This window comes from Bidens hawaiensis, unplaced genomic scaffold, assembly GCF_021521415.1.
Source record: "Bidens hawaiensis isolate Kalapana, Puna unplaced genomic scaffold, B.hawaiensis_p1.1 tig00021038_1, whole genome shotgun sequence".
In the NCBI taxonomy this organism is placed as follows: Eukaryota; Viridiplantae; Streptophyta; class Magnoliopsida; order Asterales; family Asteraceae; genus Bidens; species Bidens hawaiensis.
The window spans coordinates 251,538-276,121 of record NW_027493256.1 but is presented as its reverse complement, the minus strand read 5'-3'; the positions used below and the strand labels follow the sequence as shown (position 1 = coordinate 276,121).

The window sequence follows — 24,584 nt, the reverse complement described above, 5'->3', positions numbered from 1 at the left end:
TTAAACTTAACTCATTTTCTCCCTCTAAAATTGTGACATATTTGAAAAATATTTATAATTTTATATACAAAAAGATAGAAATGTCAAGAATAAAATTTAAAATAAAATAAAATTTTAATCTAGAAATTTAAAATAAATAAGATAAAACAAAATTTAAAATTAGAAGAAAAAAATTTAAAACTAAAATAAAAAATTAAAATTAAGATTTAGAAAATAAGGTAAAAATTTAATAAAATAAAGAAAATAAAATAAAAAAATAAACAAAACCTCAATTTTGTACAAAAGAGATCATGCCGAGTGATCAACGAGAAACAAAAATCGGGCACGATCAAAGGCTTTAGTAAACATGTCTACAAAGTTGTCATTAGTATCGACCCGTTCTTTTGTGACAAGCTTCCGGTCATAAGAATCACGAATAAAATGCATTCGGATGTCTATATGCTTTGTCTTAGAGTGCTGGGCCGGGTTTTTAACAATACACACAGCTGCCTCATTGTCACACTTAATCGGGGTGTTAAAGAAATTCAAACCGTAATCCAACGGCTGCTGTTGGATCCATATGACTTGAGAGAAGCAAGCGAAGGTAGCTATGTATTCTGCTTCAGTGGTGGAGGTGGACAAGGTGACTTGTTTCTTGCATTGCCAGGAGATTAATCTGTCACCCAGGAATTGACATCCACCCGATGTTGACTTTCGATCAAGATTGCATCCCTCATAATCACTATCGTGTAAGAATGCAATACCATAGGGGAGTCCTTGGGATACCAAAGACCTAAACAGGGCTTTCCTTAATATACCAGAAGATGCACTTTACAGCAATTTAGTGGGACTCTTTTGGATTACTCTGATATATGGCACACTAACAGACAGGGAACACAATGTCTGGCCTGCTGGCAGTGAGATACATCAGGGAGCCGATCATAGATCTGTAAAGATGTTGAACGACAGGAACCTCCGATGGATCTGGAGCAAGCACAAGTCGGGTAGCGATCGGAGTGAGAAATGGAGTTAAGTATTTAAATCCAAATTTCTGGACGATGTCTCGAACATATTTTTCTTGATGAATCAAAATCCCGTCGTCCTTTTTCTCTACTTGAAGACCCAAAAAGAAACTCATTTCCCCCCAAAGAACTCATCTCAAACCGATTCTGCATGACCTCAACGAACTCTCTACACAGTTTATCAGAAGTAGTCCAAAGATTATATCGTCAACATACACTTGGACTAGGATCTGATCAGCATTTACCTTCTTGATGAAGAGTGTTTGATCGATAACACCTCTTCATTAGCCATTTTTAAGCAAGTTTTTTGCTAGTGTTGTGTACCATGCACGAGGTGCTTGGTGCAGGCCATACAGAGCTTTGTCAAGACGGTAAACATGGTTTGGATGATTAGAATCCTCAAAACCTGGAGGTTGCATTACATATATCTCCTCTTTAACTTTCCCATACAAGAAGGCAGTCTTCACGTCCATTTGATAGACCTTGAAATTCAAGTACTAGGCATAGGATAGAAAAAGACGAATTGCCTCCAACATAGCCACTGGTGCATAAGTTTCATCGTAATCAAGGCCTTCACGCTGAGAGAAACCTTGCACCACTAATCTTGCCTTATTTATTATAATAACCCCTTTGTCATCCTTTTTGTTTCTGTACACCCATTTGGTCCCAATCGGTTTCTTGTTCGGCAGCATCTTAACTAGTCTCCCAACTTGAAGTTTCTTAAATTGTAACAATTCTTCTTGCATCGTTTCAAACCACGAGTTTTACCTTAGGTCCATCATGTAGTCCTTCGGTACAACCTGTGAAATAAAACAAGCAAACAGACATTTGTTAATTGTATCAGATTTACTTCTTGTTTGGATACCGACAGATGGAGAACCGATGATGTTTTCCATTGGATGAAGTCGATGAATAGGCAACTGAGGAATGTCTTCGACAATGGTGACCGGTTAGAATTGAAGATTTGTAGTGAGATTATCAATGGGATGGAAGATACGAGGAGCACATACAAGAACATCAGCAGTTGATAGAACAGAGTCTGGTTGATCAACTCAATTCTCTTGATTAATCGGTTCTTCCCAAAGATCCTCACCATAAGGAACAACAATGGTGTTGATTGGAGTCGAAGCAGTGTGATCGGAATCACCTGTAGCAGGTTCTTCAGCAGGAGTAGCTACTTGGACAGTTTCATCAGCAGACGGAGGTGTGGCAACAGATTCTACCACACTAGGAGCTACTTGAACATCTGCTACAGGTGCACTCTGATGTTGTTCCACATTGTCAGCAGACTTGAAGGAATCATCTAAATCTGTGTCAGACACATCTTCTACTTCAACCATATCCGTTGACATAGTAGCTTGAGGTGCAGCTTGAGAAGCGGCTAGAGGAGCAGGATTGTTAACAGCTTGATTATCAACACAAGGAGGAGGTGGAACAACGGGTGGTGCAGGCATAATAGACAAATCCACCTCAGACAAATTGTTAATCAGTGTTTACATCAACAAAGGTTCTTGTGATGAAGACGGAACTTGAGTACTAGCAAGATGTGGAATAGACATGCCTCGAAACTGATTGAACTAACAATCATAGTCAAACAACCAATTTGGTCGCGTGCGAGCGTCGGTAGCATTCAGCTCTTTCCAGTCAACGTTATAGGATTCCAAAATCAGCTTGGTTTTCTTGTTGTAGACTCGAAAAGTGGTTTTATTGGATGCATACCCAACAAAATAACACTCATCATCCTTTTTAGCAAATTTGGGATCATGTTGAGCACCAGTATGGAGTAAGGTGCAAGGACATCCAAAGGTTTTGAAATAGTTGACTAGCGGCTTCGTTTTGTAGTAGAATTCATACGGAGTTTTCAGACGCTTGTTGATAAGCACAAAGTTTTGAATGAAGCAGGCCGCGCTGATGGCCTCACCCCAAAAGAACAGATGAAGTTTGGAATCTGACAGTATTGATCTAGCAGCTTCAATTAGCATTCTGTTTCGTCTATCAGCAACTCCATTTTATTGAGGAGTATAAGGTGCACTGAAATGACGTTCTATTACATTTGAACTACATAAGTCATCTACAGATCTGTTGTAGAACTCAGTTCCGTTGTCGCTTCGAATACACTTCACCTTCTTGTTCGTCTGTCTCTCCACCATAGTAATGAACTTGATCAAGAATTGTGCGGTTTCATCCTTATGACCTAAAAGGAATGTCCAACTAAAACGGGAAAAGGCATCAGTATTCACAAGACAATGGGATTTTCGGCCGATTTCCATAAGAGTAATAGGACCAAACAAATCCATATGTAACAACTAAAGAATGGAATCTATGGAATTAATCATTTTAGGTTTGTGAGGGAGCTTGTGTTGCTTGCATTTAGAGCATGAAAGACATTTTTCGATGCAAGAGAAAGATTTAACAGGCAATCCCCTCACATGTTCCCCTTTAACCAACTTTTTTAGATTTTTAAAATTAACATGACCGAGACGACGATGCCATAGAGATGAGTCGTTCTTCGATGCCTTAGATAATAAACATGAAGCGATCTTACGCGAATATGAACTATTCATGTCTATTATATAAGCATCCTTATGCCTCGGAGTACGCATCAATATCCATTCTTTTGGGACATTAAATCCTGATTTGAGAATCAAGCATTCATTCTCAGTGAACAGTGTGAGTACTGTCTGTCGCAGATCTGTGAGACGCTGAGCAAGTTGTGGTTCAATTGTTCCACCAAGTTGACGTCATCAAACGTCAGGATTTCATTCGACACTCTACCCTGGTTAGTAATGTTCCCACCCATATCACCAGCAAAAGAAACGTATCTACCATTGAACGGTTTAATATCAAATAGCAAGGATTCGTCTCCTATCATGTGTCAGTACAACCACTATCCAAGTACCAAATACTATTTACAGAATGTCTTGGCTGACCCTACACACACTAATAGATTAATTAGATACAGGTTCCCGAGACTTAGTTTTCTCAGGAGGGTCAACCACAAGGTTGTCAAATGTCATTTTCTCATCTTTATTTATGAAGTTTTGGGACGTGTCAGAATCAGAAGAACAGTCTCTAGGACTCCATGCACGTGTAGGTTTCCCGTTTTTAAAAGATTTTCGAGACTTCTTCAAGGTTTCAAAACAAAATCCTCAGATTTTTCGATCTTTGGATTTCTTTTCTGCTTTCTTTTTGATGAATCGTTAGACATTTCAGTCTTCGAATTCCTTTTTTCTCTCTCCTTCTTGGTTATCTAGTAAGGAGGTTTATCATTCTTTTTATTTCTGGATCTCACATCCATTTCACTGGCAGAATTGTCAGGTTGATCAGTTTTTGAGCTTGGTTTAGCTCTAGAACGGAATTGATTAAACTGACTGTTTGTTTCTCTTTTGATCTTATGCCAGTTCTTGCAGTGTCTTGCAAGGTGAGATGGGTTACACACACAAAAAAAAGTCTTCTTCTGTCTTCCCTATAGAAATTTTTAGAATTATAATACATGGGTTGTGGTGAATAAGGTGATGGTTGAACAGGAACAAACAAGTTGTCAGGTCTATAACCCCTATCATCAAAAACATTTGAAGATAAATAATTGACATAATCTTGCGAATAATAACCATAGTAGCTATTGTCAAATTGATTGTACAGTTGAGGTTGATAAATTTGATTAGTGGATTGATAAAAGTTTTTTCTATGAGGTGGGATATATTTACCGGATGTACTTGCCTTTTCCTTTTCAAAACAATTTTCATGTACTTTGGTTTCCTCAACTTTACAATTGCTTGACGAACAGCTAGGTACATTTGTATTCACAGATACATTTTCTTGCATCTCATCAAAAACAGTTTCACAGTCACTATCAGAAGTGGAAACATCATTTTCATTCTCAAGTGAAGTGCCAACATGAACACTCTCATCAAATACATCATTGACCAAAATGGTTTTGGAATCAATATTATTACAGACAGGGTTGATGATAGATGAATCAAAAAGTAATTTCTTATCTCCACAACCCTTGTTTGTTTCCACACACCCATTTTCTTCTACACAACATGCTATAGAAGATGAACTACTATTAAGATTAACTGAAGAAACAGCTGGATTAACAGTCTTGGGATCAACAGGAACAAATGTCTTTGATATGGGCACATGACCAATACCATAGACCATTTCTTCCCCAGTGGAGAGTTAAAACTAAAGTGAGGAAGATGATTATAGTTATTATTAAAAAGCGGTTGAACAGCAGAACTATTATAGCCTAATCCAATCTTTATTCTTAACTCCATTTGTGCCCCAATTAATTTGTTCAGCTTTTCAGAAGCTAACTCAAAGTTTTCTATGGTAATATTTCTTTGGGTTAACTCAAGTTCTATTTTGACAATTTTATCGTTTAGCTCAACTACGTGTCTGTCATAACGGTTAGCTAAATTTGTGGCAATAGTAACCTTTTCCCTAAGTTTTGTCATATCATTACCATGAGTGTTAATCCTAGTAGCATAAATCTTTGCAGCCTTTTTAAGATCCTCATTATGACATTTAATGCTACGTATTTGTTCTAAAATTTTAGCATTTTGATTTCTATAATGAAGAACTTTATCAATACAATCTTGTGTGCAAATTTTGTGTACCTCGGGAACGAGTGAGGCAGGTGTAGGAATCCCATCAGTGTTGCTTGAAGAGGTTCTAGCTTGATTGGTGAAGGCCATCCCAGAAAAGTTTAGAGGATTCTTTAGCTAATCAAATTGATCCTCTTCCCAATCAGGTGCAGTTGATTCAGCATTTCGTGTAATCATTGCCTTTGAACTCGACTCGAAATTACCTTTTGATCCACTTCCTTGATTGATGCTTGGGACCCTTGTCTTCGAGAAGTAGTTTGGGATGATTCTCTTCCTAGGCCTTTTAGCACTGTCATTGTCCGACATCTTCGTGATCTTGATGTCTCCCACGGCCATCGGTGGATTAGTGCATTCATGGGCAAAGTGACTAGGCTCCCCACAGTTTTAGCAACAAAGTTTGTCCTTCTCAAACCCAAGATTCTTCCCATCATCTTTGAAACTGTTCTTCCCGTACTTCATCATAAAGTTGGCAGCTCGATAAACGGCCATGGCTATCTGTTACTTGATGTCCATTTTCTTGAGATCATATTTGTTGATCTCGGGAAGATCTCCTTGTTCAAAAGAAGGAGGAAGTAGCTTTCCTTGCAATAGCTACTCATGACTTGCCATAAAGGAATGAAACAAAGCCACATTGGAGTTATCGCTACAGAGGGTTTGTGAAGCAGAGTAAGCTGGAGTGCTTGGTGTAGATTTGATCCCATGAGCCTTTAGTGCTTGTGCTACAGCTTTATCAACATCATTTTGGAATGAACTTGAGTTTGAACTTGATGAAGCTTGAGACACACCAGCTGTCTTGAAGGTTGAGCTTGGATTATGAGCAGTATTATTGGCTTGGCTTAGGAATGTTGTGCTCACATTTGTTCCAGTTGTCATGCCAGCCTTTGAGAGAGAACTATTATGATTATTCATCCTCAACTTCTCGTCCATTACAAAAGATTTGATAACTGAGGGCATATCAGATAAATTGATAACTTGAAGATTTGATGTTCTTCTGATGGTTATGCACTGCTGCTCCAGGAGTAAGGGAGAGAGTTGAGAAGCTTGTCAACCCTCCCATCAACATCCCTTTCCGGCTGTTTCTCATTTCCAAGTTGCCTCAAACTTGTTTACTAAGGCATCCCAGAGAGTCTTAGCAGTGGTGTAGTCTCTCAATGTCAATGCAATTTCCCGTGAAAGGCATACGGTTATGACACCAAAAGCTTTTTGATCTTCAGCAAGCATTCTTCTATCATCGTCATCATAATCTGCAACTGCTTTAGGAACCTCACTATCAGTATAAGTGGTCATAGGACGATGCTGTCCTTGTTCAAAGGGTCCAAGAAGATTGTAATCAATGTTCTTGAGATAGTTTTGAAATCTCCATTTAAACTCATTAAATTCACAATCCCACTTCAACAGCTTTGGAGGCTTAGTCGTTGTTCCAGCCTCGTTCTCAAACATCACATACTTTATGGCTTCATTACTAGCACCAGTGTTAGAAATAGGATTTGCCATTGCTTAACAACTTGAACAGAATCTGATTAAAAACACAAGTCTAAAGTATTCAAATGATGTATTTGAATGGAATAAAGTACTCAAATCAGAAAATCGCCCCAAGTCAAATGTATTCGAAATAAATGGGTATTCGAATGCTTGAATTGTATTTGAATAGAGTTTAGAATGCAACCAAATTTAACAAGGTAAAAGTATTCGAATGATGTATAATTGTATTCGAATGGTTTCAGATAAACAATTGTATTCGAATACAACTTTGTATTCGAATAACTAACTTGTATTCTAATACTTTCTGATTCGAATAGAGAAAGATTAGAATACAAATGCCTTGTGCAAATAAGATCTACAATGGTATTCGAACACTGTATTCGAATTGGTTTGTGTGCGAATTGAGCTTGTATACGATTTGACACTTGTATTCGAATGATGCCACTTGTATTCGAATGATGTTCGAATACTTGGGCCTTGAAACTTTGAAACCTATAAATGTATTCAAATAGTAGTATTTTTGGAAATTCACCAACTCACTTTCTTGTCACCTTTTACAAACATTCCATTTGCATGTATGACACAACTTTTATCATATCTTTGGAGATTTTCACTTAAATAATACATGCACTATTCCAACACCAAAACTTGAAGATTTAAACACCATATTATCAAACTTTTCACACAAACTTTAACACACTTTTGAAGACTTTGAACTTGAACAAACTTATTTTCTTGAACATTTTGAAGAACACATGAACCCGAACCCACTTATTTTCTTGAAAATCCGTCTTTTCACACACACAAGACCAAAATCCAAGGTTGTGACCCAAGATCTACAACTAGTAGAGCCCGAAAGCTCTGATACCAATTGTAGGTCCCGTAACCGGATCAAACAACAAACAAACTAAGTACTAGTTGTCTTGGATCAACCTCTCAACTAGTTGGCGGAAACAACTAGCTAGGACCGAGATCTCGGATCTTGTGGTGGTGTTAAGGTTGGCCGAAAGTTAGAAGAGAGAGGGAGAGAGAGTTTGTAGGTTAGAATGTGAAATGGCAAAAGGTTATGTATCTTATACACACACAATATAACGTGTGTGTATTCCATACTCTTCTTTCATTAATAAAAGCCCAATGGGCTTCAAATACGTAAGGCCTCAGGCCCTAACATACATAAGTAAATAAACTCGAAATATAAACGAAACTACATACAAATACGAAAGACTAATACCAAGACAGGCCTTACATTAATGGATCTATGCTTATGTTTTTTTCAATATATTCGCGATGTCAAGATTTTCTTTTTAATCATGGTACACGATCGATTGTGAAACCATGTGGTTGGAAAAGCTTCCTTGTACAATTTTGAGACCAATTGCTATAATTTGAGTGTGGGGTCCATTTAACTATATTAAAATTGCGTTAACTCTCACAAAGAAATTCATAGAAACAATTGTGCACAGGTTTAACGTAGGCAAATTTTATCGACAATTGTTATTATCTTGTGTTGAAAGTTCAAAATTGAAATGTGATCGATCAAGGGTATTACTCTAGTATAATCTATACTATATATAAAGCATGAGTGAATGACCTCTTAAATTTTAAGAGGTACAATCACTCATGCATAAAATGCAATACCTAATGCATATAATTTTTAAAATTTGAGGGCAATATTGTATTTTTGACATCATGTACGGTTAACAATGTCTACTTTAGAAAATAGTTACAAAAATAATCCCTCAACTTTAATACAACTTTGTAAATTTCTAAAGTAGTTACACATAAACCCTCTATCTTTACCCATTTAATTGACAAATTCATTAAAAAACTTTATTTCTTCAATATCCTTTAATATATTGTGTTTTAAACAAAAACGAACCTACCATTGCAATATTCTTATTTTTGTTGACGTATCAATGTAAATTTTGTTTTATTCTGAGATGTTGATTATAATGTACAAGTCAATTAAGCATAAGAGTACAACTCAAATATACAGTTATTTACCTAAAATATAATTACAAATTTAAACCTTCAACTATGTTTAATTTTTGTAAATTTAATTAATAATTACTCTTCCATCCCCTTAAGTTTACCCATATAATCATATATATATATATATATATATATATATATATATTCTTTGTTTTTCATTTATATCTTTGAATATAATACGTTCTAAAAGATTTCGAACATACAATTACAACGTGTTTATTTTGTCTACGTTCCAAAGTATTATATTGGTGCGCATGTTATAAACCTTTAACCAAATGATTTCGTGTCATTTATAAAAATATATCAAGTTTGTTTCAAGTCAAAATGCCATCAAAATGAGTTTTAATCATTTTCTTTAAAATACTTTTATTGTTTCGGGTCAATGATTGAGGACTTTGACGCTTCAAAACGCCTTTGAGTTATAACTAGATGTAAGCCAAATAAGTTTAAGTCATTATATAAAAAAAGTTTAAAATATTGTTTAGGCCAAAATATACAATAAGTAAATTGAGTTTGAGTCATTTAAGAAAATTTTTTTGTCAATTTTGGTTTTGGTTAAAACATGTTATAAGCATAATGAATTCGAGACATTTTAAAAAAAATGGTTTTGATTTGCGTCAAAACAATTATATGCAAAATGAATCCAGGTCATTTAAAAAAATATTGATTTTGGCTCTGGGTGGACATTAAATCTTTGGTCGTTTATGAAGGTTTCAAAAGACTCCTGAATAACCGCGACTAACATAGTAGATTTGGTTCAGGTCAAAATGCCCAGCAAAATGAGTTTCGATCATTTTTAAATACTTTTATTTTTTCGGGTTAACGATCGAGGACTTTGATATGTTAAAATGTGTACGAGTTATAATGGCATGTAAGCCAAATGGGTTTAGGTAATTATAAAAAAATAAAGTTTTGTTCTGATTAAGATGAGTAATAAGTAAAATGAGTTTGAGACATTAAAAATAAACTGTCAACTTTCTTGTTAAAGCATGTTATAAGCATAATGAGTTCGACTCATTTTAAAAATAAAAAGGTTTTGGTTTGCATCATAATAATTATATGTAAAACGAATTTTGATGATTTAAAGAAAATAACAATTTTTCCTATGGGTGAACATTAAATCTTTAGTTGTGCATGAAAGTTTCAAAAGACTCCCTAAATAACCGTGACTACTATAATAGATTTGGTTTAGGTCAAAATGCTCAGTAAAATGAGTTTCGATCGTAGAAAACTTGGTTTTTATGATTCGTATAGCAATTGTAACGTGCAAAAAACAACATTCATTTTTTGAATAAAACTGTATCGTGCCATATGTTTAATAGGATGTTACTAAAAATCTGTTTAAACATATTGTTATCACCGTAGCATCGCGCGGGTATACTACTAGTCTCATATAAAGTATTTTCAATAAAATTTCTAAAAATTAGAAAAAAAATACAAAAATATGTTTGTTTATTATGTTTAGGTTTTTATGTTTTTAAAATACTTGTGATTGATCTTTCTATCAAGGTAGATTATTCCTTCAAAACTGATTCCATACAATCGAAACATATTAACTATCTAAAGTTCAAAGGCTAGAGGATGCCATAAAAAGGTGAGATCAATAGAACGCCATATCCGGATGCCAAAGTTGCTTAGATTGAAGATCTTAAAAGGTTTTGTAGCGTCGGCCTAGAGAAGATTGTAAGGTCATAAATTGATCCGGATGCATATCAAAAGAAAGTACAACATTATCAAGACTAAATCAAAAGTACAAGGCCAAGCAAAAATTTCATGTCGAGCGAAAGCATGCATGAACGAAGGAAAGCAGATAGCTTCACTTGGAATACTAAATGAAACAATCCTTGTTTCTTTTAAAGACTGCTTCGCTTGTTGATGCCAACGAAAGTGTTGAGCGAAAATAGCGGGTTCAAGTGTTGCACAAAGAATCAAAAGTAGACGGTGCCTCTCCGCCAATTCCCATCCATAGCCCTATTTGAAACTCCATATTTCACTGTGTAGTGGTGAAGATGGATATGTCAAGCCAAGAAACATTTTGATTTCCAGACAGTGGTCCTAGGGGAAGGGGACTAGGTTCATTTGGCTTCTTTCCACCTTGATAGGATTACAATTCAGTGGTGGGCATCGCTGCTACACGAAAATGGAAGGTCTGATGATGTGGTCGTAATTCACTACTGCGTACTGGAGTCATTCCTTATTGGGTGTTTCATCAGACCACCCGTAGTGGTGGCTTTGGCCCTAGCGTTGTGAAGCAAAACGCGGGGGGTACACCGCCCCCCCTGCGTTATGTTGATTTCCATTTTGTGTGCGTTGTATAAAAAATTGACCGTTTTTTTTAAAACCATTTGACCATTGGATAATTAAAAAAAAATTATTTCCTATATATTAAACCATTTCATTCCCTATCAAAACTCATCAAATTTATAAAAATTCTCTTTCAACTCTATAAAAATTCCTTTACACCAAATTCACTATATATGGATCCTCCATCTATATATAAACAGTTTTTCGGGCTCGACCAACAAGCCGAGGACGTGGAGGAGGAACAGGCGGTTACGAATGCGATTATGCTCGCGACACAGTATATGAGTTCCGTTACGGGTGCGATTAGCTCTCCACCCCCCGTTTCAACAAGAGCATATATCGAAAGAGATCGTGCCGAAGCCAACAACCGGTTGATGGCGGATTACTTCTGCGACACGCTGAGATACAAGAACCCGAAGACCTTTAGGCGCCGTTTTCGGATGTCTAAAAATTTATTTATGCACATCACCAATGATTTGGAGCGTGAGTTTGATTACTTAAGCAAAAGCCTGATGCTCGAGGGACGCTAGGATTCACGGCTATTCAGAAGGTTACGTCAGCCGTGCGCGTGCTCGCCTACGGAAACACGACCGACATCAACGAAGATTATTTAAAGATGGCCGAAAAAACAACCCGGGACACCTTGGAGTATTTTTGTTATGGTACGTCTTGTTTTTTTTAAATAGTTTATCACTTATTTACCGTGATCATTTATTTTATAAAAATTTTGTAAAATATAGGAATATTTAAACTATATGGACCACATTATCTGAGAGAGCCCAACGTTAACGATCTACAACGTCTTTACGAGGCACATACAAGGGTGCATGGTTTCCCTGGCATGATATGAAGTGTGGATTGCATGCATTGGGAATGGGCTAATTGTCCAACTGCATGGCGAGGTCAATTCACACGAGGTGACCAAAAGGGACCAACGGTCAGCCTTCAAGCGATCGCTTCATACGACATTTGGATTTGGTCAGCATTCTTTGGTGTTCCCGGTTCCAACAATGACATAACCGTCTTAGAGCAGTCTCCTGTGATGGAGAGTTACATATCTGGGACCGTTCCCGTCGCTTCTTTTTGGGCTAACGATAACTTCTACGAATCATGGGTACTATCTGGGTGATGGAGTATATCCAGAGTTCGCGATAATTGTTAAAACATTCAGAGACCCGATGGATGAAAAAAGACAGCATTTTAAGAAAGTGCAAGAGTCTGCGAGAAAGGATATCGAGAGGTGTTTTGGTGTTCTTCAACAACGATGGCATTATGTTAAAAATCCTTGTCGTCTGTGGTCTTTAGAAAGAATAAGATGTGCTATGTATGCGTGTATCATAATGCATAACATAATCATCGAGGACGAGGGAAGAGCAATATGTCCAACTTTCATACCGGACCCGGATCCACCACGGACTCCGGCAAGTATGGACCAACGACTCGAAAACTCGGATTCCGTGCGGTCAAGAGAGATACATAACGCACTAAAGGAGGATTTGGTCCAACATCTTTGGATGTATCGGCCCCTGCCTGGTAAAAACGATGATCAAAACGAGGGTATGAAGACGATGATGAAAACAACGACGACGATGGCGAATATGATGAAAACGACGACGAAGACGACGACGAAGAGGGCGAAGACGACGACGACGACAACAACGACGAATTGTTTTTTTTTTTATTTTCTTGTAATATTTATTTAATAAAATATTATTGTTATTTGATTATTCTTATTAAAAATTAAAAAAAAAACAAAAACTGTAAAAATGACTGGGCGCCACGTGGCGCATAACCCCTGGATGTGGAGAGTTATGACTACAACCTGTTTTTGTACAAAACCATAACTCTGACTGGGCGCCACGTGGCGCATAACCCCTGGATGTGGAACTTATTACTACACATGGTCTCCCTGGTCTGATAATTCATTCCTTATTAGGTGTTTCATCTTCCTCTTCACCTAGCTAGCTAGCTTGCGGGTTTCTCGGGTGTGAACTAGGTTTAACTCAGTTTCTGTAAATCATTTCTACTTGAAGTGTTCATTTATTATTTTTCTTTTGTTGGTTTGTAAAATATTATATGCCCAACGTCTCTTTCCATTAGTTTGGGTAGGTTTGTTTTGTTTTGCTTGTTCCTTATGAGTTATTCTTTTCGTGGGGGTTCTTTCTTTTTTGTTGGTTACTAAAATAATTGGTTTTTTCTTCTATCATTTTCCTTTTGTTGGTTGCTAAATTATTCCAGATACTTCTCTCTTAAATTATTTCTGCTTTTCTCATAGCCCCCCCTATGATTTATCAATCAAGCAACCGCAATAGTGTTGGCTGAACAATTAAAGCACTCGTTTAAGACAAACAAACAACTTTTTATGTGGGAAATAGTTGTACGTACTCGGAAATAAAGACCTTTAGGGTATTAGAAACTTGGAACACGTACTATAAGTAATATAAATAAAGACGTTACTTTTATTTATTATTATCAAACTTCACACATCCATTCACATTTTATTACATTCATTTATTTAATACCAAACTTCACACATCTTGCAAACACTGATCCAACAAGCCTTAATTATGCAAGAGGCCTACAGATATAATCCCTTTCTGTTGTAGAATGGTGATCCATTAGAGCTTTTCACAGTCTTGATATAACCATTTTCTTGATCCACTAGCTCTTTGAGTCGTTTCAAAAACAAGTCAAACTGATCTTCGGGCGTGGTGAGAGAAAGCCGTGTATAACTAGTTGAGTCATCAAAGAGGGATCCAGGACGACCTCTGATATTTCCTTCCTGCTGTAGCACAGCTTGACAATCAACATCTTCTTCTCTATTACATTTTAACCATGCGAAAGCTACAATTATTATTTATTAAATTAGTATAGGCATCTCTGTTCATGATATATATATATATATATATATATGAAACATATGAAATATTAGTTTATTGGTTTCTTAATACAATTTACACATGTGTATACAAGACGCATAAATATTTAAAAGTTTATTAGTACGACTTATATTTGTTAATTTTGATTTAACTAGATGATTTACTTAGCGTGTTGAACCCGAATGTTGATTTTGCTTTTAAATATTAAGAATAGACACGAGTTGTGGTAGCCGAACTGACACGAATTCCGTCGGTATTATGTTACGGAACCAAAAGTAAAACTAAGAAAATTGTCTACACAAAAAACAACAAATTAACAATTTAAATAAAAAAAATACAAGACGAGCATGTTCCATGTATTTACACACCTAGATCGTTGAATTACTTGATCATTCGTTCATATTTTCGAAACTTTGTATTTCTTAAATACGAATGTAAACGTTGTTTATCTAAACACCATTACAAAAATTGTTGATATAGTTTTTTCAGATTTTAATTTAATACCTATAACACATGTTCATGTTATAGATATATGAATTCCCATAAAATTTTTATTTTAAATTTTACAAGAGATAATAAACATAGCATTTGAAACATATTTTTTACTTTCTAATGCAAAATAAATTGAACATTAAGGTTAAATGAAATGAAATAAATGTACCTGGATTTGGCGGCCTAGTTTCGTCAAAGAAAGTGCAGTGCAAAGGTTTTCTATCCTGGATTGAAAATCTTGTAGAGTTTAAGATGACCTTAGTCAATCTTACCCAACGATCCCTCATTATATTATCCGCATGTTCAAAAAAACGGTCTTCCAGTTCCACCTCCTTTAACAATTACTTTCAAAATCTTCAAAGCTCTTAACTGGGTTTCTTTTGAAACCCCAATACTAGCCACGAAGTTAAAGGTTGAAAACTTGTCATATACATCATCATCTTTTACAATTGCCCACCTATATATATATATATAATCAATGTAAAAGCAAAATGTGTAAGTACTTATTTCAGGCTTCATGTATAGTTTTCTACTTAAAACTGGCTATACATACCCAAATCGTGAACCAGCATGACCCGTGAGTTTAGAAAGACTAAAAATCATGATATCTTGATCTGCAGCCTTCGGAATAGGAGTAAATTGTGGCCAGTAAAAGACATGATCATTTACCTTCTTCTTATGAAAAACCGATTCCTTTAACCCACCATCAGGATTGTTTGGTGATGTTACAAATTCAACCAAATTCGTGTTGTTTGAATGCCATGCGCTTGTGTTCCCTTTAAAGGTAAAATTCTTGGCGTCGAAGAACGAGGTTTGATCCCTAAACAACTATAAATCGACAAAAAACAAAAAAACAACAAAAAAAAACAAAAATTAAAAAATATAAAAGAAAATGAATATATATTTATTTAACGTGTTACCCAATAGTACGGTGCGGTAGCGAGGACGTTTGATGGTATAGATGCTTCTTTAGAGGAAAGAGCATAAACTGCTCCACTTAGAAGCTGAGCTGACCCGACACCGAAGACTAAGCGTCGTCCTTCAGTGACTGCATTCCCGACAATGCGATGTAGCTCACGAATGTAATATTCGAGCTCCGAGGATATCATAGAGCCGTCAGCATAATTGTAACTCATACGATGCCACCCCCGATATGAGGACTGCAGTGTCTACTGCATTTTCAATCCAATATGGCTCAAGGTACATACAATCCCCACTGCAACATCCACAAATGTCACAACTTTAAGAATAAAAATATGTTACATATTTTCCCTTAATCAATTTTAACTATATATTCCTTGTATAACAAATACAAGTTTTATACATACGCGTTAACCAAAACAAAATCAAATAATCAACGCATAATTATTTGCTTCTTTGTTTTGCCTTGAACTGCATGTGGCCTCGTATCAGTGTTTATCCCACACCAAGTTCATTTCTCAAAAAGTAAGCATTATGTTAATTTAGGGTTACATTTTAACTGATGTGTGTATGTTGTTCAAAAAGTTGAAAATAAGCACATCCTTATAAAAAGAAGTATAACTAGGGTACGGTGACCAATATCACTCTTCTTCCAATAATTTTTTTTCAGCAACTATCAACAATATAAATCGGATGTCATTTTTTCTCTGTTTTCTCCCTATCTATTCTAGGAGGCCGTGTCTTATCAAACCTAATGTGACATACTCTCTACATTTATTAGTTTGGTAATTATGGTCTCACTAAAAAGAAATATCAGTACGGTTATTGTTGATGATCTATCAGTACCGGTATAGTACTTACCCATTTACCCGTATTATGTCAAAAATCTCGTCCGTGTCATGATATGTCAAAAAAAAAAACCTATTTTCACTTAAAAAAAATTAAACATGTATTTTTCAATGTGCATGGTAAAAAGAGTCCACCCGAGAAAACCCTAGATCAATTTTGATCTGAAATAGCAAGAAGTGAATGGTTCTAAAGTGAACAGGAAATCACCCATGAGCATCTGCAGGACAAGTAGGATCTAGCGTTGAGCAATCATCGCCGACATAACAGCCATTGCACTCGCAACCCGAACCGTCAACATAAGCTCTACCATGGCCGGAGCATGACTTTGCTGCAACTATCTCCGCCTCCAATGCAGCTTTCGAGGTCCATCCAAGTGGCGGCGTTGACTGCAGATTCTTGTCTGCCCATCGACCTCCACCTCCATACAGATATATACCTATACTAATTAATAGTATATTGACTGCTATAGAAATCAAGAAACCATAGTTCTTGGATTTGCTCATAGTGCTGCAGTTAGGTATTTCCTGCTTGAGATGCACTATGAAATGAGGAAACATTACCTCTATTTATAGGTAGCAGAACTGGCTTGTTACCTTCTTATGTGAAAAACGTGTGAATATTAGAAAATTAATTACTATAATATGGCTAAAGACAAAACCGTCTCTCTTACCCAATTTTTACGTATATTTCTTATTATATTCAATGATGCCCTGCTACGTGTATTGTTATGTATTGTTGCATTATATTAAATGCAACTGAACGTAATTTAATCAATTATCGGATGAATGGCCTAGATAGCAAGAACGAACAACACGCATCAAAATAGGATATACATTAATGCTCATATTCGTACCAATTAATACTTGTATCGATTTAACCTATTTGCTATGGATATCGGTAATCATTTTTATTGATTTTCGATACATGTACAATCAGGTACATGTGTGAATACAGTTCAAGTACTTTCGATATTTTATACATGTTTACGTAGAGTTTTATTAATATTATACATATTTCAAATCAAAAATAAATCCGCAAAGCGTATCATCTTTTGAACGTATTACGATTTACGAAGTTTCAAAGCTATCAGTATACTAACTATTATGGTTTACTTTGGGATTATAGTTTATTGGATTTATGTTTTGTTTTGATTGTGGTAAGCGCCGTCTCGTGGATAAACTAAATGAAGCCACAGTTTTAGGCCTCCAATTTTATAAGACCTCAGTCTTAAATAGGGGTAATATATCATGGGTTTTTTAAAGTTGATTGTTTTAACTTATTGATAAGCCACAAGTTAAAGATGATTGTCTCGTATCCATTATCACTACATATAATTCATATTCCACAATTATTGGATACTCTCTCTATCTGATGTCATATACATGAAAAAAAGAAAAAGAAAAAAAGACTCAACATTTTAGTTAGTTTTAGGTATCCGAGAATGTTGACCCGGCCCTGATTATGGTAATAGTAATGTGGTAATAGAAATGCCGGTAGTTATACCAATTTAGCCAAATACGTACTCGTATCCGTAGCGGTACTTGGGCCGATTTAACTCTTTTTTGTTACTTTTACCAATACCAACATCATTGGTGATTTGAAAAAAAAACATAGGGGTATAAAAGTTGGTATCATACCCGTTTGGACCAGTACCGGCACAGGCTCCGTACCATATCAATAAATTCGGTACGTGCATCAGTACCCGTTTTTATTGATTTTTGGTATGAGTACGAGTACAGATACGAGTACTGTATCAAACTTATCACTATGCCAAAACACGGGGACAAATAATGATGCTTTAACATCTTGTACTATATACATCAAAAACAGTAGAAGTATCACAATACATAAATGTGACTATGTGAGTGACAAGGATCTTCATATTTAATTATGCCGTATATGTAAATTTACATGTTGTCGCTATTATATCAATATATTAAACACTTGATTGTTAACATATGCTAAATTGCTCATCTTGACCAATTTTACATACTTTTGCTATTATATTAAATTATGTCCTATGTTTATTTTTTATATAGTTCCTATTATATTAAATTATACTCCACGTGGTAATGTTATGTATTGTTGCTATTATATATATTACAATATCTCCAATGAGTTTGTTACTTTCTAATGATATTTCTTTCAAAAATGAATATAGGTTTTATTAATTTCAAAAAGGAATATAGGTTTTATTAATTTCTACAATCATCTTTTGGTTGTTGCCCATCTTAACTAACGAATTGGCTTATGAGGATTCCACCTTTTAACGTTTTTGTTTCCAACACTCCGCAACTAATAGAATCCTTATGTTGGTGCATGCAGGTAGCTGAAAAAACACTTGACCAGAAAAGTCACAATTTTTGTCAGTAAACTCGACCTGAACACTGCCACAGCCACCAACTGACGCATCGCCAACCATCCACCACTACTTAGCTCCACCACCCGATTTCGACAATGGTTCTAGAGTTCTTGAGACCTCAATAATTAAGGCTTTTACTAAAAAAGCCCAGAGGTCCGATCCAAAGTTACAAATATGTTTGAGACGAAAATGTTGAGTTTACCGGGATGAGATGTTAGTGTATCGGCAAAAAAACGTTTTTCTGGTGACCTACATATAACGGCGTTAGAATTTTGTTAGTCTTGGACCATTGAGAACAAATACTTTAAAAGATGTGACCTTCAGCAACCAATACGTTAGTTGAGACCGATAACGACTAAAAATTGATAGTTGAAATTAATAAAACCAACCCACCTTAAACAAATAAAAGAAAAATAAACATAGTAAATGATCATGACACTTTTCAAAAAAATAATAAATAACTAAAAGGTAAATGATCATGGTAATTAAGGGCATTTCCATCATATTATTTATCCCTAAATACGAAATTCCATATAAAATATAAAATACTTTATATTTTTTCTCTTATTTTTAATTAAATAATAACTTTTTTTTATATCTTTATCATTAACATTTTTTTTCCTTTACTCACAACCATTTTAAAAATATATTAAACAATTATAGGTTGTGAACAATAGTTTTTCAAATATACAGAAAAATTAATGTGTTTTCTAAAATAAAAAATTTTTTCACTCAAAACATCATAAATCACTCTCTAAATTTTAAAAGCATTTTCCACATATAATAAGGGGTTGGATGAGAATGCTCTAAAATATAAATTGGTATTTGCTAGGAGAGAAGAGTACTATGCATATCTATTGGTTTCTTTTTAGCTTCTAACTTCTAACATTAATTGAGTTTTTTTCCATCTAGGTATATATGCAAAAATTATTTACTATATTGATACCAGGCTTCCCACAACCATTGTTACTCTCCCAATATCAAACGCAACCTTTCATCATCGATGAAGATGATTCCAAACTTCAGAGTGTCCCTTTGATTTTGGAACGTTTCTTTTTTTTTCCGACATGATTATCACCACAACCAGACGACCCTTTGATTTCGATTTGATTTTAGTTTGTTACATGAAACAGTTACATGGGTTCGCACAACCATATCCGTTCGATTTTGGATAGGTTTGAGCTAGACATCGATTTCGGTGTACGTAGAGGACGTTCGATTCACATGACATTTACTTTGATTATAGTCAGGTTTGTTTATGTTAGTTTGCTACACAAATAAGCAAAAATAGTAATATATGTTTCGGATTCAAAATCACATATTAGATTCTTCAGTGATGTTAGTAGTTTGCTAAAATAGAAATGCATACACATTAGATAAAACATAGAAATAATAATAAACGTTTTATAATTTTCAATTTTATCACTTGAATTATCATTTTTATCATCTCTGCTGTTGCAGTATCATTCAGGATGAATAGGATTAATGTAATAACATGCATGATTCAAAATGGTAATTTCAATGCAATGTCGATCTCAAATTACTATTGTAAACAAGACTATGGAATGGAATGGACATTGAGGAAGCGAAAATGCTAACCTTGGTGTACATGTATTTCTAAGTTTAGAAGGATGGATGCCTAATTAGGGTGTTAAGTCATTTTGAAATTTATTTTAAACTTGTATCAGATATTGGTACCGGTCACAGCTAGACTTTAATTTGTGTATTATTTGTATTGATTTGCTAGAAAGACAATTATTCTGATTCATCCTGTGGTGGGATATTAATGGAAAATTATAATTTGTTCATAAATTATTGCAGATTTTTTTTTTGATTTTTTAAATTTTAGTAGAATTAGATTTCTTTTAAATATTTGTATTATTTTTTTTTTCAAAATTTGCAGAATTTTACTGAAATTTTGATACTGTAAACGACAAAAATACATTAGACCATATTTCTGCTGAATTTTATGCTCTATAATTTATTTTTTTAATTGAAAAAATTAAAGATAAAAGAAATATAGAGATTAGGAAAAAATATTGGGATTAAGAATAGTACACATGGTTTTCAATTACACTACAATGATAAATACTTTTTGTAAAACTCAACATTAATCTCGTCATTAATTTCAATTAACAACAAATTTAAAATAAATAAAAAACAGAGAAAAATATACTACCCTTAATGGACTTGTGTAGATTGTAAGCCCTATAAACCATCATAAACGACCACTCCATCAATTCAACATGAAATGATCATGCAACTCAAAAACATGCACTACAAAAAAAAAAAAAAAAAAAAAAAATAGCAATAGCGGCGACACCATGGTTTTCAATTACACTACAATGATAAATACTTTTTGTAAAACTCAACATTAATCTCGTCACTAACTTCAATTAACAACAAATTTAAAATAAATAAAAAACTGAGAAAAATATATTACCCTTAATGGACTTGTGTAGATTGTAAGCCCTATAAACCACCATAAACGACCACTCCATCAATTCAACATGAAATGATCATGCAACTCAAAAACATGCACTACAAAAAAAACCGAGCAATAGCGGCGACACATGTCGCCGCTAAAGACCATGGTTTTCAATTAGACTACAATGATAAATACTTTTTGGAAAACTCAAGAATTGAATAAATGTTTGACCCAAATCATGACCAAGACAAATGAAGCAGAATAGAAGGCCGACTTAAGAGCCGTTGACATCAGCGGAGTATTGTTAAAGCATGAAGCTGACCTAAAAAGCCAACAAGCATCATTGCAGAATCTAGAAACTCAAATCGAAAAAATTGCTCGACAATTGTCTAAAAGATCACTCGACGCTTTTCTAAGCAACACAATAACAAACCCAAATGCAACAACAAACACTGTTACATTAACAAGTGACACAATCATTGTTGCCTCACCAACTTCAGAACCGGTTATGGAAAAAGAAGTTCATGATAAAACGCAGGAAAGAATGATCCCAACAGGCACCGTAAAACCTAATGAACCGGTCCGAACTTATGTTCCACCTATTCCATATCCTAGACGGCTAAAACAAGAGAGATTGGAAGCTCAGTACGAGAAGTTTTTGGAAACTCCACATCAACATCCCTTTCATCGAAGCCATTGCTCAGATGCCTAAATATGCAAAGTTTCTTAAAGAAGTGCTGACCAACAAAAGGAAGCTAGAGGAGTTCTCGCATGTCACCTTAAGTTAAGAATGCACAGCTGTCCTCCAAATCAAGCTGCCGCCAAAATGACCGATCTAGGGAGCTTTATTATCCATTGTCTCGTAGGAAATTTATCTGTTAGCAATGCTCAGGCCGACATAGGAGCTAGTATTAATTTAATGCCTTATGCGGTTTTTGCAAAACTAGGGATAGGAGAACCAAACCCCACCCGCATGAGCATTCAGTTAGCTGACAGATCCGTTAAATATCATCGGGGCATTGTTGAAAACATGCTTGTCATGACAAATTTGTTTTCCCAGTAGATTTTGTAATTCTAGACATGGAGGAAGACAAATGTGTACCTCTGATTTTAGGAAGACCCTTTCTAGCCACTGTGAAGGCCAATATTGATGTTTGCACCGAAAAACTCGGTCAATGTCAAGGTAATCATGTTTGATATAGGAAAGTCTATGCAACATCCGCAACATCACGATGACACACTATACTATGTCGACATTATCGATTCTATCGTGAGTTGCTATGTGCGAGATTCCTCCATCACTGAGACACTTGAAACCTAAGTCTTAACCGAAACCATCACTAAACCCCTTTTAGAAAACTAAAATCTGGAGGCCAACAACAATCAAGAACCATCAGAAATAATATGTGAGATCACCGAGTGTAATGAAAAAGCAAAACCATCAATCGAAGAACCACCAGCCTTGGAGATAAAAGAACTCCCTAACCATCTCGAGTATGCATTTCTAGAAAAAGATTCTCAACTCCCAGTAATTAATTCATCTCACCTTTCTAAAGAAGAGAAAGACAAACTTTTTAAGGTTCTAAAAAACCATAAGAAGGCTATCACATGGAAGAATATGGATATAAATGGCATCAGTCCCTCCCTTTGCACTCACAAAATCCTCATGGAGGAAGAGTAAAATGCCATGGTCCAACATTAAAGACGTCTTAATCCCAACATGCAAAATGTGGTGAAGAAAGAAGTAATCAAACTCCTTAATTCCGGATTAATCTACCCAATCTCAGATTCACTTTGGGTTAGTCCGGTTCAAGTAGTACACAAGAAGGGAGGAATGACAGTAGTAATGAACGAGAAGGACGAGCTAATGCCAATGAATACCATCACAGGCTGGCGAGTTTGCATCGACTACCGGAAGCTTAACGCCAAAAGAAAAGATCATTTTCCACTTCCTTTTATCGATCAATGCTTGAGCAATTGTCTCGAAAAATGTTCTATTATTTTCTTGATGGATTTTTCAGAAATTTTCAAATTTCCATCGGTCCTGAATATCAGGAGAAAACCACCATTGTATGTTCATATGGCACCTTTGCCTACCAAAGAATGACATTTGGACTATGTAATGATCCGGTCACCTTCCAATGTTGCATGGTGGCTATATTTCATGAAATGATCGAACACTATGGAAGTTTTCAAGGAAGACTTCTTAGTCTTTGAAGACTCCTTCGATCATTGTCTAAGAAACCCAGACTGAATGTTAACTAGGTGTGAAGAAGTGAACTTAGTACTCAACTGGGAAAAATGTCACTTTATGGTCAAAGAGGGAATTGTTCCAAGTTACAAGATATCCCAAGTAGGACTAGAAGTTGAAAGTGCAAAAATTGAAACCATATACAAACTTCCGCCACCAACTTCAGTCAAAGCCATTAGAAGTATTCTAGGTGACGCAGGATTCTATTGCTGGTTCATAAAAGACTTTTCCAAAATTGCTAGACCTATGACCAAACTTTTAGAGAAAGATGCACCATTCGTCTTCTCTGAAGAATGTGTTGAATCGTTCAACATATCGAAAGACAAAATTATCAATGCACCAATCATGACTACACCCGATTGGACCCTTCCATTCGAAATCATGTGCGATGCAAGTGGCATTGCAGTTGGAGCCGTACTCGGACAACACAAAGAAAAACATTTTCACCCAATTTACTATGCTAGTAAAACTCTTAATGATGCACAAGAAAATTACACCACAACAGAGAGATTTATTATCCGTAGTTTTTGCCATTGAAAAGTTTAGATCCTACCTAGTTCTTTCCAAAACCATTGTTTACACCGACCATGTCGCCATACGATACCTCTTCAACAAGCACGATGCTAAACCCAGACTTATCTTTTGGATTCTACTACTCCAAGAATTCGACATAGAAGTTAAGGACAAAAAAAGAGTAGAGAATGTAGCTGCTGACCATCTTTCACGCTTAGAATGCCAAGCTTCAGAAGAACTTCACAAGTAAATTATAGATGATAATTTTCCTCACAAAGTTCTCATGCATATCCAAGCGTTCATGAAAGAGAAGGATGAAAGTCCTTGGTTTGCCGATTTCGCGAACTATCTAGCTTGTGGAATCCTAAGAAAAGGGCTAACTCATCAACAACGGAAGACATTCTTCTCCAACCTTAAGTTCTACTTCTGGGAAGATCCTTACTGGTTTAGGATAGGAGCCAATCAGGTTGTTCATAGGTGTGTATGAGGGAAGGAAACCT

The 24,584-nt window shown here is 35.4% G+C and overlaps 1 pseudogene across 1 annotated transcript; it reads right to left on the bottom strand.

Moving 5' to 3' along the window:
- Window positions 1-13,904: 13,904 nt before the first annotated feature.
- On the bottom strand, window positions 13,905-17,095 carry LOC143562598 (tryptophan aminotransferase-related protein 4-like; annotated as a pseudogene). The gene is made up of 5 exons (XR_013140515.1): window positions 16,738-17,095; window positions 15,681-15,976; window positions 15,314-15,588; window positions 14,930-15,217; window positions 13,905-14,233 (listed from the first exon to the last, which is right to left on the bottom strand). The product of XR_013140515.1 is annotated as a tryptophan aminotransferase-related protein 4-like (transcript).
- Between the last annotated feature and the right edge of the window lie 7,489 nt (window positions 17,096-24,584).